Below are 18,526 nucleotides of genomic sequence, written 5' to 3' on the forward strand. Positions count from 1 at the left end.
CCTCCAGCTTGTTCTGTTGATTGTGGTAATGAGGTTGATGTCTCAAATGTTTCATTTAAACTAGGTAAGAGATTTTTATGTTATCCCTGAAATAAAAAAAAAAGATCCTAATTGCTTGAATAAATTATCGACATTAGAAAGGTCAATTTAAGTGACAATGAAAAATTGTGATTTAGAGACAGCTATTGCCACAAAGAGAAATACCTCACTACTGGCTCGTTAGAATAGCTCTGAATTCTTATTGTTTATCACTGGTGCTGTCAGACATGATGGTGGAAGTGTTTTCCCTGATGCTTCATGCTTTGCATTGGCAAAGGTACCCACTACATTCTCAGAAACACACACACACACACACACACACACACACACACACACACACACACACACACACATGCATACACGCACACAGACTGTCGATTCCATAACTAATTCCTTTAGTGTGACCACCCATGTAGACACATACTCACGCACATACACCCACCCACACAAGTGCACTCATACACACACACATACACATACACACATTTGGCTTCATTATTGCTACTACAGACAAACACATACATGTCCACCCACACATACACATACTAACAATCCACAACAACTTTGCTGAACTTGCCTGCAATTCAACTGCTTCCATAGCAGTGAACAGATAACCATCATCTTATAATGGTGTTGACTTCTTCCTCCATCTATGGAAGTTTACCCAGATGAACAGACTTTGAATCTATCAGCAGGGTAAATCAAGATCTGCTGGCATTTCTGGAGGAGTACATACGGCTAATGAGCATTCACCATTTCCCAGAATGCCTCATTATCCTGTGGCCTAAACAGCTGGACTGCCATCCATGGTGAGGATACTGCTAGTTGGAAACCTGAGTAGTAAAGTGGTTTATGAATCAGGAAGCATTACAGAGTAGGAAAACAGCCATGGTCAGTTGTGATAAGCCTTTCTGAATCGCAGGGTACGGGTTTGCTATTACCTTTATTATTTATGATATTGGGCTGGATTCCAAGACACTAGGACAATGTTGAACAGTCCTAATGGTGACAAAAATCTCATCGTACTAAGCTAAGGTGAACACCAAATTGCATAACACATGCAAAGAACTTCTGACAGTCTACACTGTAAACCAAATAATTGGATCAATGTGGCGGCAGTTTCCCAAAATCATCTGAAATTGCAAACTTCATAAAATAACTATAGCTTGAGTATATCTTTAATACATGTAGCTCTAATTCCATTTATATAGTAACAAATCAAATGTATAGCAAATGCAGATATACATGCACATATAGAATAAGGCTACATTATGATGTGCTGTATAAAAAGTGATGCATCCTGCACTGCATTTGCAAAATAGTGAGTGGCAAACAAGTACTGACTGCAGTAGCAGTAGATATGTATGATAAAAACTTCATAGTTATCTAAAGGAGTAGCACTCCTGAACTGTGATATATACAGTTGTTGAAGCTATTGAGATGTACTTAATGCATTCCCCTACAATAAGTATTTAATGGCATATACACACAAATCATTCTGGTATCCATTTAGTTAGTAGAACCTCATGAACTCTGAAGTATCACTAACAGTACTGAAAAATAACAAAGTGCCAGTCATACTAATGAAGTGTGTTAGGTGTACTTCCCATGATACCATACACACCATTGTGGTAAGAATGTCTACAGTCCTTGAGACTATAGAAGAGGTCTATAGTCAGCTATAATGACTCTGAGAAATAAGTTGAAATTAGAAACATTGGTGCGCATTATGTGACACACTTAAACAGTACATCTTCAACTTTAATACTGGATTTTTTTTCTGAGATAAGCCACAAACTATTTGTCATAGATCCCTGACCAATTGTTGAGTGACCGTGACATCGAATGGCTCAAGACTAAGCCGATAACATTGATGGCCAAAGCAGTGACTGGGATAAAAAACAAATAACAACTGCATCCCCCAAATCTCCCTACTAATTACATGTATCAACTTTGACATTGTACATCAGTGGGGAAAGGGCCACTTCCCTGATTCTTGCTGTTCTGCAATCTCATTTAAAGCAGTTTCTTTCAGTTCTATGCTTCACTGTTTTGGCTGTTGAGATTATTGACTTCATCTTCAGTCATTTAACATTGTGGTCATTAGACAATCCAACAGGCACCATTTGTCATATATGTTTGCAGTGCTTTATAAATTAAGTGGCTACTTCAGAATTCAGCACAATCCACAGCCATTTGAAGTTGTCTTTTAAATACTGACATATAATAGTTTTATATATATATATATATATATATATATATATATATAAGTACAAATTGTTTACTTCACTGCAAGTACTTGATTTATGTTTATGTATAATCTGAGATGGAAACTACTATCATGACTGGGAAGATTAAGGACACCATGTGGTACATTATGTATCATGCATGCTGTTAGCTTATTTCTCAAGATAATTGGGACAGTCCTTTGGTAAGCTGTTGTGTACCTTGAAGTAGGGAGGTACTAGATGGTGACATAGTACTGATGACAGATAGTTCCAGACAACTGAGTGCTGTTGCATCCTTCCAGTTTTCTTTTTTGTGAATTTGCCTGGATTATTCTTTTGGCATGGTTATAAAGTGAATTTTGATGTCCTGGTACTTTGGAAGTATGTGGGTGATATCTGATAGCTAGTGAATGTTTATAGTTTTCCCATGTACTGGAGAGGACTACATGTAGCTTGAAGTCATGACACATTGTTGTTTTGGTGCTGTGATAAGAGCTTCATATTTAAGATGAAGTATGTTCTGTGTTGGCTGTTATCTGAGGACTTTTTGGCCAATAAGTATGTTTACTGAGAGACTGCAGCACTGTAGATTCACTTCTTTATTGAATTATCACTTGTGACATAGGCAAATTTACATTTAAATAAAAGTAATCAAATTGTATTAACACATTAACAAATATTATATTTCACATATATTGCTTTATATCATATAACCTAAGCAGCATTACATAAATTATTCCATTCCTGCCCATTTTTTTAAACAATAAATATCTTTATTAAACCATTCACTTCTTGACTTTATTTTAGACCATATGCAGTATGCCTAAAGTTATGCTAAAAGTGGCACATGGGATTTAAATCTGCCATTATGATGATTGAATCCTTGTTTTTGTTCCATTGTTTTTATTTGTCTTTATTAGAGTCTTTGGCTGTTATATGGATAACCATGGACTTTGGCACACTGGTGCTCCAAAACTGGTTACTTTGATTGATTCACTAGTATCAGCTTGTTAAGCCTTTCTCCTGTTGCTGCTTTACAGCTTGTAACAAATCACTTATTTACTTGTACCTTAATGTCTTCTAATGTTCACCTGTTTGTTTGCATTTTATGAACTGAAACAGTTTTGCATTATTTATACTGTTGCAGTTTTATGTGTTAGTTCTCATTCTTTGTAAAATATTATCTGCTTTGAAACTGTCTGTTGACTTTGAAGAACGTATTTACTGTAGATTTCAATTAATTTGGTTTATAATGCTATTTTGGTTTTTAATTGTTGTTATTCATTGGTAATAAAGCAGTCAAGTAGACTTAAAGTTGAACCTGAATGTGTGAGCATCCCACTGCAGAAGATTTGTGTTCATTTGACAGGTGCTCTCAAGACACACAGGACATTCACCAGTTGTTTTTGTCTAATGTTATTCATGTTTGCAGTAGTGATTACAACTTTTGCCATACACACGTATATGGGATAGTTAATTTTATCTTGCGGATGTGACTGTTACTTTGACTTCACTGGGGACCAGTGATGATAATGACAATATGGTCGACACACTGGCGGTTGTTAAGGGCCCTGTTGCTGAACTACTGTTGTTCATGTATTCGGCCGCAGATGATGGTATGAAGATACAGGACACAGACTCTCAAGTCACAGCTAATGATAGAAATTCACATTTCATCAGTTTTGTCTCCGTGATTTATGTTCTAGATGTCTTATTTTACAGAGCTGAAACTGAATTCCATGTCTAGCTTCCAGTGGAGCAAAACATCCTGATGGCACTGGGATGATGAGAATTTGATTTTGTTCCCAGACACATTGAAAATGAAAGTGAGGGGTTCAAGCTGAATATTGGAATGACTAGTTTAAGGCATTCCAGCAGTGCAGTTCAGAGGGAACTGGAATGTCCTGGACAACAGTACAGCCAGTGGAAGAAATATACTCTAACAAAAACTCATCTCATTAGGGCTATCAGACACTGCCTCCATTGGTTCACTAGCTACATAACAAATAGTCAGCAAACAGTAAAATGGTAAACAACTAATTTTCTTCATATTGATCAGTGCTGCAGTAGCCTTAGTAATTTGAGTTATGTCCTGTGTAGGATATAACAACTGGACACCTTCCAAAGCTTCAGAGCACTTTGCACATTCCCAAACCGTTAGTCAGCTTAACCCGAGTGATTAAAAAGATAGGTTTGGGTGTCAAGCCCTCCAGTGCTTTCCTGTCACCATACAGAGCATTCCTCTCCGGGCTTCAGAGGATTGATGGTCAGCTTGTGCTGTTCCATTGCTGGCAGATAAGTTCATTTTAAGGAAAAACCTTCCCATGTTGCTTTTAATGTTTTAATTTACTTTCCTGTGTGGGAAAATGCATTTTAAGCTAAGAATGTGTTTTTATTGAATGTCACCCAACTTTGCTGTACTTTTAAATGGGAGCACACTTTTACATTTGACTGTTTAAAAGTTTATTTAAACTTTTTAAAACCATTTTTTCTGGGTAGAAACTGTTATAAATTACCTTTCGGGTTGGTAAAGTGCATTAGAGTGCTTTTTACTGTGTTTATTTGGGAAAAGTGACTTCATACTACTTTTGAATTTTTACCGGCTTGAGCTGCTTAGTTTCCCTGGTGAAAGAGACAACATTTTCACCAGGACCATGAAGGACAACTGCTCATCCCATGGTCAGTTCTTCTTCCTACCACAAAAAGAAAAAAGTTAACTAAACAGCCTTTTCCAGTACTGTAGGTTAGCACTTTGCCTCAGCCACAGATGGGTGACTGTGCTGTGGACAAACCTGGTTCATCAGACCATCCATCTTTTTCCCTGGATCCCTCTGGAGTTGCCCATACAGCCAATAGGGACCAGGTGTTAGCCACAACTTCTGTGAATGTTGTTGTTGTCCCCTCAGTGGGGAAGGGAGAGACACTTTTGTTAGTGTTGGGAAAAGGGACTTGGGAGGTGCCCTGCTTAACTAGAATGTTGTGCCCATCCTTAGGGAAACTGTTGCTACTATTATAAATCCTGTTTTTCCTAGCTTTCCTGTGAAAAGAAACAGAAAACTAAATGTATAACGCCTCCTGTTTCAGGTTTACTAAACAGGAGTAGTTTATTAAGTCTGTCTCAAGGTCTTGTACTGGCTATTGGCCCTCACCACTGGCTTACCTATTGACCCTTCTTAACATGGTCTCTAGTAAGAGAAAAGAGGATTTTTCTTTTTCTGAAGACACATTCTACTACAACCTTGGCTTCATCTATGGCTTTTTGGAAAGGATTGGTCTCTAGAAGTATCCTAGAAGCAGCAACTCAGTCCTTTTTACATATTGTTACAAAGCACAACAAGCTACATTCCTTCTCCAGGTCCAGGCCAGGCATTGCTATGGCCATTTTCCAGGGGCTCCTGAAACCTTCTCCTTCCACAACCCAGTTGTTCTAAGTAGGTAATCTACCAGTATAGCTTAAGCTACTGGAGCAGTGATCAGTATGAAGACCCTAGTAGTAGAGTCGTGTAACTAAACTTACTATAACAGTAGATATTTGAATCACTGCTGCAGTAGCTGCTTCTTTCCTCCACCCCATTGTTTTACTGTGTGTTTTTATGGTAGGGTATGGACTTTTATATTTTGTTGCTCCTAGCAATGTCCTCTCAGGGCTCAGCCTCCCTCTTTCAGTTTAAATGAAAGCTGTGAATAGTTTGGAACCTAAACTTGTCTTTTTAGTCAGGTCAGCTCAAGCTGATTAACTGTGTGTATGAAAGGTGCCCTGAAGCTTTAGAAGGTGGGCGGCTGTTATATCCTAAGTAGGATATAACCCATATAGCTTAGGCTAATGCAGCAGTGATCATGGTTATGGTAAACTTACACAACTGTACTTTCCTTCTTTCTCTCCATATCTCTAGGAATCCCCGAAGGTTCCATACTAGGCCTCCTTTTGTTTAATGTATTTATAAAACACTTGCACTAAGCTTCCATGCATGGCTCGATAGTCCAGTACGCTGATGACTCCACTCTGATTTTCACAGCCATTAGTCTAGCTACACTGCAACAACTACACTGCAACAACTACCTCAACAATACTTGTCTACAGAAACCTGGCTCAGCAATTCCCAACTAGTCGTTAATCCTTATAAAACCAAACTAAAGTTGTTCACCTATAAACAGGATAGTGCCCCCCCCAAAAAAACAACTTCACTATAACCTCTAATAATGACACAAAAATAGACACTGTCACTCAAATTAAATTGCTTAGAGTCATCACTGATGGCCAAATGAAATGTGACTATTAGTGAATGTCTACCTTTGCTAAAGACAGCAGTATTTTGGCAGGCTATTAATAAAGTGCAGTAAGAACTTGGAAGTCTTTATAGAGCCAAACACTTCCTGTCCGACGCCTTCAAGAAAAATATCGTCCACCTTTCTGTATGCCTCTCCCAGTTTTACACACTTAACCACCTCAAACACCCCAAAACTTTAGCAATGCTATAATAATATAGCCAAATTTGCTTGTAATCTCTCTTGACAGAACCCACCTCTGCACTGAGCTCAAAACTCTAAACTGGCATGAGATCTCACACACACTCACAGAATTTCTGCACAAACCTGACTTATGTCCAAGCCTGAAACAGTGTATATACCCACTCACCCCTAATAGACCCCTGTGATCAGGCAACAAGCAACTACTTACAATCACTAAATCCAGCAGTGCTCCAGGTGGTGGTCTATACATCAACTCTATCTCAAGAAAATGGAGGGAAAAAAGAAAATAGAGCTGTAAACCAATTAAGACAAATAGAAGACCAATATTCCTTTAAAATAGAAGTGAAGGGATATCTTAAACAAATCTGCTTTTGTGTGGACCCTGGCTAACAGTGTTTAACAGGCAAATGTAAACACTATATATATATAAAAGTGGCTCAGTTTGGAACCTGCTAATTCTTTTTTTTAAATATTGCTTAACAGCTATATATTTTTTATGTATCTGCAGTTCTGATTACTTTTAATTTGCTAGTCTTAACCCAGATCTTGTAAATACTATGTACCTGAAATGCATTTCTGCCTTACTAACTGTATGCAATGTAATCAATGCTTATTTTACTAAGGAGCTTTTCTCTCTGGTATCTATTGGAAAGGGTCATGGCCCAGTTGGACTATCCCAGGCAACAAATTCAATTAATACAAATAAATAAAAATAATATTTTAAAGAGTAAAAAGAATTGGCCACAGGCTGTAGAGTGGCATGCATACTGCACAAATGTAGCTTACCCCCTGTAGTGGTTCTCTAACCAAGGGGTCTGCAACCTACGGTTCTGGAGCCATATGTGGCTCTTCCACCCTTCTGCAGTGGCTCCCTGCAGCTCTGAAAAATAATGGCCACTCTCCCACATGACACACACACACACACACACACACACACACACACACACACACACACACACACACACACACACAATTACCTCGCAACTGTACAGATTTTTACAGAATGTCCTGATTTTTGCCTCATATTTTGTCTGTTTCTCAAAAAAATGTATTTTTTATGGCAAATCAATGAGGGCTGAAGTCAGAAAATATAGACAGACATTTGAGTTTCAGACTTCAGAAAATTCATGCTAATGCAAAACCTTTTATTTTATCAACTTTCTAAGTTTGTAAGAGCAATATTTAAAAAGTGTCCCCATTTTGGGCCTTTGTCCTCCCACTATTTGTGGCTTTGTCCAGATTTCTTGCAAGAGGTTGAGAGGTATGAGTCACACACACACACACACACACACACACACACACACACACACACACACACACACACACACACACACAGAGCGACTGAACAATCCCAATATAAATCCCAACAAAGGAACAAAAATAGGGATGGATTTTAAATATTGCTCTTATAAACATAGTTCTTTTATATATAGTATAATACCTATGTATAAAACTTTATACATTGTTTTATCTTCATTTTAGGGGTCAAATAGGTTTTGTGGCTCCAGATGAATTTTATTTGGTGGGAGAGGGACCAAAATGGCTCTTTTGATAGTGAAGGTGGCAGACCCCTGCTCTAACCAAACAGTATCTTTAAGTCACATCCCTTTCAGAGAGTAAGATTTACTTTTATGAAGTTACACATGACATTTGAGTATACCTTCGAGTAAAGCAAGCAGATTGCCTTCACCTTTCAGTGAATGTCTACTTTTGCTAGATAGTAACATTCTGTCAGCTGTGCAATCATTTATTCTTGTGTGCTATTCCAATTTTTTACTTATTTTTTTTTTACAAGAACAACAAACCACCTTAATATTTCAGAATCAGACAGCTGGCATAACTGCTCAGTGGATGTTTGCACTGTCCTTTATTTGCATTCTCTTAATATAAGGATTTTTTTAAAGTATGTTTTTTTTTAACATTCTCAACACTGGCACTGCACCTTGCCCAAGCCTCATTTGTTTTAGAATCTATCTCATCATCCTGACGAAAACATGTGAAAGTAACTTTTTAGGAAATGTATTCTGCCATCACCCACAATATTTTTTTTATATTATAATCAAAGTGCAAGTTTAATCTTTCTGTTGAGTATCATTCCTTGTCTCTGCATTCAAATCTCGCATCTAGCATTGGCTTTTTTTGTTGCCTTCGTTAACTAAATAAAGAAATTTTAGGCACAGCTGTCTCTTCTTGGGTTTCAGGAATGAGCTTTGGTTAATTTTAGTGCCTGACCCAGTCATGTTTTACATAAAGGATCTTGAAAGGCTCACACTCTAGTTGCATGATATGATTTATTAACAGCTCAGGTATATCATTTGATTGATGACATTTTCATAAAAGGGTTTTTGCAGTTTTAACTTAACTGAATACTAATTTAAATGAGTGGGTTTATTTTAATGCTTTGTGTGCAAAGTATTATTTTTGTGGTATTCAAATCATTTGTGGAACTGCATTTGGGGGTAATTTAACTATTTGTTGGTCTAGATTCACAGGACTGGAGTTGGATGAAGTTTTATGTAAATGGTATTTGCTATTTTTCTATGATTGTGCAACCAGGGGGTTAGTTTGTGTAAATAAGCAGGATTAAGAGTGGATCGAGGGACAGGAGATATTCCTCAGAGCCACTAAGGTCCTGAAGCTTTGCCTACTGGCATGGCTAAGTACCTTGCATTGCTTAGAGGCAAAAGCAAGCCAGGATGGTTTGTATTTACAACTGATAATGCTAAACCCATCTCTTGGAAATACGGGGTGGCTATGATAAAACAAGGGTTATCTTGCCAAGGGTTGGAGGTGGCATGATTTCTGGACAATCCTTCAAGATTGTTAGAGCTACAGATCTGGGGGAAGCTGGGGCCTTTGTGGAGTTAATCAAACAGGCAGGTAAATAGAAGCCCAGGTGTATTTGTCTTACTTTCAATGAAAAACAAAAACACAGGGGAGTACATTTGATGCATAGTAGTGTACATCCCTCTTTAATTTCTCCAAGTCTTTTGAGTTTCTAATACCATGACGGGAATGGACTCCATTCCCAAGTCAAAGTATGATTAAAGTTTATGAAATTAGTATTGTTTCAATTTTTGATGTCAGCCAAAAGTGCTCTTTGGAGCAACCACAGTGTGCCCAGTAATGACTTCTTCTGCAATTCGTATGGAGTTACATGGATTGGTAACATCTAAATATGATTGTAGATTATTTTTTATAAGACCTGTTGCTCCTACTACTATTGGAACTGTCTGGGTATCTTTCTTCCACATTGCTCTCATTTCTGCCTGAAGATCCTGATATTTTATGACTTTGTGTCTCTCTGTATGCAGGACACTGTAGTCACTGGGTGTGGTGATTTCAATGATCAATGCTACTCTTGTCTTCTTTTCTTGGACCACTATATCCTGTTTTCTAGCATCTATCTTTTGAAATGTTGGTAATTGGTGGTCCCATGTGATACAAACTTCCCTATGTAGTAATGGTGTTTATTCTTAACTAAGAATATGTATAAAAACAAAAAATAATAGTAATAATAATAGTAATAAAATAATAATATGATGTTGATGACAAAGAGAAATGTCTGTGAAACATGTAGCTAACAAATGTTTCACTCACAGATATATTTCACGTTTCTGTCATTGGGAACTCAGACGTGTATTGGACAGAGATGAGATCAGTGAGTCGCCCTGGTGGGTCACAGCAGGGTCTAAGCAGAGTCACATGGAGAGTCCACTGTAAAGGACTGAGGAGTATGCATTAGGAACAGATCCAGCCAACAGTGTGTGCAATCGTGAGAGAAATTGGACAGATAAGATTTGTGATTATTCTTTTTGGGGAGAATGACTTAGGAATGGTGAGCAACTGAAGACTGATAGGAATGCTATTACATGACCTTCTCAAAGTAAAGACCATGTGTAGGGAAGCCGATGTCATTTGGTTTGAAATACTGAGCAGATTACACTGGCAGCCAGCAAGGAGTACTACAGCAACAGTGAGAACCAGAAAGCACATTAAAAGGAAAGTGGCCAAGATGGCCCCAGGGCTCAGTCTGATGATTTTGAGACATGTACATTTGGAGATTAGGGTCTTCATTTGAAGAGGGACAATCTTTATCTATTGTGGACCATTCTAGCAGTTGCTAGAAAGTGCATAACGAGGAAATGGAATTCCACTTCACCACCGTCCATGGAAGAATTTCTATCTTTAATGAAAGGCACAGCACAGAAGACATCAAGATTAAAGAACTGCGAATCTATCCTAACACATTAGCAAATAATCCTTAGAGAAAGGTACTAAATCTTATTAAAAATCTACAACTGGACTGTGTATTTCTCTGATTACTGTAAATGCTTACTTAATTGTATGTTAATCGATGTATTTTGAATCAAAATGGTTTTATTTGTTGATTTTTCAGCAGGCCAAATGTAAATAGTGTATATAGTTATTTATGTATTAGAATTTAGATTATGATGTATCTATAATAATTTAATTTGTTTGAAAATAAAAATTACTTGAGTAAAAAATAAATTTGGAGGCTAGGAGCCCAGCTTGGTAAGGATTGGATGGAGTCCACCTTTCTGATATTGACCTTGACCTGTTCAACATTCAGATGTCCTTCTTGCTGCAGGAATTAAGTCAGAAAAGGGTGAGGAGTAAGTGAGACAGAGGAAGGAGGAGGGCTACAGTGGGGCAGGAGGCAATGACAGGCAGGCCTCCTATGGGCAGACTACTTGGGGCAACCCCCTCCCCCTTTACTCTGTCACCACTTCTCCTGGGGGGGCTATCAATTGAGGTCACCTTTAGAAATATGGGGGAAGTACCCCTCACTCTGGCCAAATGGGAAACACGTTATCACTGGGGGAGCATTGTGGTGGCATGGTGAGTAAGTCCACAACAGGGTGCTCTGGCAGGTCATAGATCAGGGTGCACTGGGTTCACTTCACTCAGTTACCTGTTGCCAGAGGTTTGGGACTTCAAGTTCCTTTTAGGTTTGGAGTCAGGAAGTGGGTGGTGGTAAATGATTATAGGCCAGGTAGGGATGAGATGTATACCAGGCAGGGATTGTACAAATGTCAGTAGCTATGTTGTGGAACTGCCATTGCTGAACCACAAGTGAGTCTGTATAAATATATGTATATATCATGTGGTAGGTCAATAAAGCTGACTCTTGATATTTCACCATGGTGTGTTTTTTGTGGTGGATAGGCAGACAAATGCAGGTTTCTGACTAGAAGATCTAGTTGCCTGTACAGGTGGTCTCCACCACACATTACCATCTGGATTACAACACAGAGAAAGGGATGGGACAGATGATAAGGTTGCACAACATGCACATCTCACCATTCGCAAGGCAGGATGGAAGAGGAACCTCCCCCCAGCTTCTATCACAGAGTAGTAAACCATACACCTAGTCAATAATACTGCACCTTCCACTTCTGGAGCAGAATACTTGGGGAGGTAGAGTATGTGGAGGAGGGAAAGCCCCCTACCCCCCCCCCCCTTCCTCCATCACCACTTCTCCTGGGTAGGCTGCCTATTGGGTCAATCTTAGAAATTTTTGGGGGGAGTTATCACTTACTCCAGGTGATTGGGAAACACTTTGTCATCAGGGAAGAGCACTGTATTGGCATGGCAAACAAGTCCAGAGAAGAGTGTTCTGACATGTCACAGACCAGGGTGCACTGGGTTCATGTGACCCAGTTGCTTGACTGTAGAGATTTGGAGCCAGAAAATAGATGCTGGTAAATGAATATAGGTCAGGTGGGGATGTGATACATGCCAGACACAGATTGTGCAGATGTCAGTAACTGCACTATGGAACTGTAATTGCTGAACCATAAGTGTGTTTGTATAAATATATGTATATATTGTGTGATAGCTCCGTAAATTTGTTTTTTGATATCTCACCTTGGTGTGATTGTTATGGTGGGGGATTGGAAGGCAATGTCTTCCCCTCCATATCAAATAAAAACACTTTAACCATACACATACTGCTGCCATTCAAAACAAAAACAACAGTACACTAATGTGAGCCAACAATAAATAACAGTATGTGACACAAAATGGAAAGTAATGCATTTACCAGTGGGGGGGGGGGGGGAATTATATATATATATATATATATATATATATATATATATATATATATATATATATATATATATATTTCATTTTGTAATTATCAGAAAAGAAATTCACTAATCCAAGTAGAACCCAAACTATATGTGATTTCCTAAATGCTTTCCACTATGAAATGGACGAGGCAACATAGTCTCATCAGTATCACCATCAGTGTTACCTGAAATTCCTGATGAACTCAAATAAGGATCATCCTGGTAAGGATTTAGAACTTCAACATCAAAAGTTAAGCCAACAACTGCAACATCACTGTTATCACTAGAAAATACACCCTAATTCTCAGAATTGCTTTCCAGCACTGAACTAATAGCCTTAGTTGAATCCCTTACATGAGATCAAAGGTCAGAGGGTATTCCACAGAGACTTACAAGTAGGCAGAACATCACAGAATGAAAAATATCAGAAAAAAGGGAGAAATTATAGCAAACCATGATACAATTATGGCAAAACCACAGAAGGAGGTATTACAAAAATAAAATAAACATGAAGGTAAGAAAACAAATGAAGAAAACGCTAAGATTTGGAACCTAAAAGTAAAAGTCAATGGTTGGTGTACGTTATTGTGAAATCATATTTTATGCATGCATTTGATTTTGAAAACAGATGTTTCACTTTGAAATGAAATATGGAAAACTATCTTCATGTAAGTGCTTTAGAAACATGATGTCCTAGTCAGAAGATCATGGGCCAGATTCCAAAAGAACTGCTCTCAGTGCAAGTCTGCACTGATTCTGAAAGACTTGCTCTCAATTTAAGTGATTTACTTTGGTGTAAGGCTTATCTATAAACAGGCTTACAGAAGGGCCAGATTCCAAAACACTTGCTCTCAGCTTGCTCTCAGTGTATGCAGTCGCTTATACTAAGAGCATGTCTTTTGGAATGAGGCCGAACGTCTTCTAACTTCTGTATCATGTGGTTTTGTTAAACACATGTACAACAAATTTTATGTCTATGTGCTTACATTTATTGCTGGATATAAGCAGGACATTTCATGCAAGTGAGTTCAAAGCTTTTGAATGCAGTCATATTTTAAATCAGACTAGACTAATAGAAGAAGAGTGTGAATATTATGATTACACAGTGACTAAAACAAACACATCCTCATTTGTAGTAATGAATGGGCTGAAGCAAATAAAATCTTGCTACTAAATGAACTAACATAGACATCTGTACCCTTACCGAGACATGGTTTAAATCCACAGTGGCAGCTCAGGGCTTCAGTGCCTTCCACACATTCAGACCATCAGCTGCACAGACAGGGACAAAACGTGGAGAAGCCACAATCTATATTAGCAACAAGTATGACTCTATGTTGATTAAACCGGATGATGTCCTGGAATTTATCCAAATTAAATAACCACAGACAAAGTCCTATCTATATCATTAGAATCCCATAGCTTGTACTTAAACCTACCAGAGACAGTCACCATTAAACCAAATACCCTATTCATGGGAGACTTTAACTATCTATAGACTAGGAAACATACATTGCCTTGTACTTGCAGGCACAGCAATTCCTGGGCTTTATTAACACAAATACCCTTGACTAGATAGTATATACAGCCATCAGAGGTTCAAACATACTAGACCTGGTACTCTCCGATATGGGAGAGTGCTGCACCCCTCCCCAGTGTCACATCTTCAGTGGTGAGGTTAAACCACAAAGCTGTCTCCTTCAGAATAAACATCAACTTGGTAACCGCAGCAAACCCTGTAACAGGAACTATTCCAAACCAGACTGCACTCTATTAAGCAAGTAGTTTTAACTGATTCACACAACAGTACTTCATAGCAGGTGTGACATAAACTTAAAAGCTTTGTCTGTTAGCATTTCCTGGGGAAAACCTGCCTGCCAAGAATTTCTAAATAAGTATTTGCCACTATTTGTACCTCAATAGAGGAGAAGCCCAATGCCTGGGCATACATAGTGGTGTAACACACCACCACCAAAATGCATGTCACTTGTGGTACAATATCTATGGCTATCATCTGAAATGGATGTTCAGTAACAAGCAAAAGTACAAACTGCATGAACCTTCTTTTTGTACTCTTTATGTCTATATGGTTTGAACAAGTAATGTCCTGGACTATGACTGGAAGTTCTCAATGGTAGCCCTCTTGGCTGTTATCTTCTGTACCTATTCTCCATGTGGATTCTTTTGAGGGTTCAGTTCTGTGTACAATAACCTCTGGTCCTAGTGTACAGATTATCTCTGCTCTTGACTGTCAGACAGTTCCTTGGCTACATAACTCACGTTTTAAGATAGGATCTAACTGCTGTGCCAGATCCTCTATAGGAAGCATTATATTCTTTTACAACTGTGTCCAGAATTTAAGCTTACTAATACCAACTATCCTTTTCTCAGAATTCACCTCATTCAGAGAAAGTTCAGTACCTTTTGACATCTGTATCTCTGATTCAGAATTGCTGTGATTACCCAGTTCTTCTTCTGAAATAGCTATATTGCCAGTCTGTACTGGAGATGGGAGCACTGGCTTGATCTCCTTTTGTGTCTTTCCCCCACACATTTGTCTCCATGCCTGTATGTATGTAACTGTATTTTCACAAGGTATTGTAACATCAAAGACACTTCCTATCAGGGCATCTGCCATGATGCCATCAAAGACTACCATTTCCTTGCCTCATTCCTAGTTCAAATGAACCATGGCCAGTGACACTTGAAAATGTATTCTTACAATATGCCTAACCAGATTAGACTACCTGGACAACTGGTGCATCTTTATAACACTTGCAAGCTTAAGAATATTTATATTTGATCCAATGTTTGCTTTGTAATATCTTCTTTCCTCTTACAGGATAAGGTGTGGACCCTTTAGATAATCTGCAGCATTTGCTGTTTTAAGACAAACCACTACTACTGCAGTAGTGCTGTCTTTGCTAGCTTTGTCATGTGGCTTTTATTCCTTATATTGACCCTATAGGCTCTTAAAACATCCATGGCCCACTGGGTTAAACTGGAAACATCTAACTCCTGGCTCCTGACTTGTAATAGAACCAGTGTTTACCCTCTTTGCCTGTCTAATTTTCTGTGATTTTTCAAATTGCTGTCCATGAGGTTCTTATACCCATATATAGTGCTAGGTAAACCCCTCTTGTTTAGTCGTGCTACCCTGTTTACTAAACAAAGGTCACCCTCTTTATCCCTCACTTCAGCTGAAGTGCATCCTGACCCTCACATATTCATGCAACATAATGAATGCATGCTTCCTTATCATAATGCCTCCCTGCATTGCAAAAGTAGTCCCTTGGTACTGACTCACCTGCCTATGAAACAAAAGGCTTAATTCTGCAATGAAATCTCTGAGACTATCTTCTAGTTTTCTTCTAAGTGTCCTTAAAATGTTTAAAAAGAGCACTGTTTGCTTCATTATAGTCTATACAGTCAGAGTAAGATATATTACTGATTGAACAGATAGCTTTACCCGAGAACAACAAAGTTAAAAAGATCTCCCATTGCCACTTGCCAGCTTGATTCTAATGACACACTCTTTCAAATTCCTATGTAAAACTGTTAAAGTAATCCCTCTCTTTATACAAAAAGAAAATGTAGTTCTAATTATGGTTTCTAGGGCTGGGTTTTTAGTCTGCCACTCGGGGGTATTTTGCAAAGTTCCTGTATATGTAGTCATTTCCTCTCCCTCTAATTGTGCCGTGTTGAGTTTTTCTTTTGTTTCCCCTGCTCTTCTTGAGATGTCATGCTATTACTGTTTTCCTTTGTGGTTTTGTGCATTCCATATTTTGTGGCCGGTTTGCTGAACGATGCATATCTACAATCCTCACAGGGCTGTCTCCTCATCCAGTGGATGGAACTTCAACTGCTTACACTGTGGTTATCAAGCCTTCCATGTTTCCAGATTAAGTCATCCATGCGCAAACCAGAATGTGGGAGTCCTTTTCATTTATATTCTTATAATTTGTGCTACTTGTATCTGGAAATATTTTTTTCAGAGGTCATCTTGCCTGTTTTCTAATTGATCTAACTAAAACAACAACAATAACAACCAAATAATGTCCAGTGTATAGTGCTGTGTATTTTAACTTGTGGATGCAAAGGAACACACAGTTTTTGGTAACACATCTGTTTTGCAAGCTGCCTAAATCCAGCTTAAAATATATTCACACCACTGCAAGTCAGTAATGTCAAGTGAGAAAGGCAATGGGGTTCGAATCAAACATCACTGTCACCAGTTATGTAAGATGAGGAAGGCAAAGAAGTTTCAGTCCAACCCCACTGGTACCAAGTTATTTGTACTGGTCAGGGGCTATGATTTCACAACTTGCACTACTGGTCACCAAATAAACATACCGGGATGATTGGTCCTGAGGACTTATGACAAATGTACACACCTGCCTTAGATTATGACCACTATCTTCCACATGTAAATAAGGTTCAACACTGTACAATTATAATTCAGTTATATTCATTGGCTCCTCAGAATTTCACCAAATATAACTGAGCCCACTACCTTCTAGAACAGTCTTACCAGCAGTAACTGAGACTTAGCCAAAATTATTTTTTACACAGACACACACTCACACACACACACACACACACACACACACACACACACACACACACACACACACACACACACACACACACACACAAGCAAGCACGCATGCACACGCTCACGCATGCACACACACACACACACACACACACACACACACACACACACACACACAAGCAAGCACGCATGCACACGCTCACGCATGCACACACACACACAGACACACACACACACACACACACACACACTAATTTCCTATGAGGGGATACTGATACCTTTCTACTGCTTGCACCTCTTTCCTGCAGTCTTGGATCAGGATACCAGCCACTTTTCCAATCAGACCTCAGGGTCTCAGTTACTATAAACTTTCCCAATAAGCCAAAGGTGGTTGAGATTTGGCATAATGGTTAAAATGTTCTCCTCACAGACACAAAGTATATGATTTGATTCTCACCTCCAAGGAAAACTAGCCTGGCTTAAAATGGCCCATGAGGGCAGCTAGCCTATGAAAAGAAATAGCATTTGTGGGATATCCCATTTGGTCCAGTGGTTACGATTCCTGTTTTTCACCCAGGCAGCCTGACTTCAACCCTGGTATGGGAACGGGCCACTCTTTTCATGGTGTTGAGGAAATCCTTCTATGTGGCTCAGTTTATAAGTAAGGGCATAGCATCCAGATCTAAGGATATCATAGTATTACTGTACTCATCCCTCCTCAGACCAGTAATTAGGTACAATGCAGCCTTTGGCATGTATTTCACCAGACACCAGCAACAGCTGGAACTTCCTCAGAGATTTGACACCAAAAAAATATAGGCTACACCCAACATGTCATATGTGGACAGATTAAAAGTCCTGTCATTGTATTCAGTTTCCTACCAATTATGGAGGGGTGATCTGTGTCTGACCTACGAGGCAGTTTGTAAATCAGCCCTCATGGAATTGTTGCATATTTGCAGAACTAACTGCATGAGGGTTACCTGTCCAAAGATCTAAACCTGATCTCTGACATGAATAGATCATGCTGGAGAGACAGATATGTGTCTCAGAAATTGTCCATCCTCTGGAATAGGCTTTCTATTCACATGAAGCAGAACTCTTCCCTGAACATCTTCAAGCACGATCTGGCCCGA

The sequence above is a fragment of the Protopterus annectens genome, chromosome 3.part0 (assembly GCF_019279795.1).
Source record: "Protopterus annectens isolate FY-2018-M chromosome 3.part0, PAN1.0, whole genome shotgun sequence".
In the NCBI taxonomy this organism is placed as follows: Eukaryota; Metazoa; Chordata; order Ceratodontiformes; family Protopteridae; genus Protopterus; species Protopterus annectens.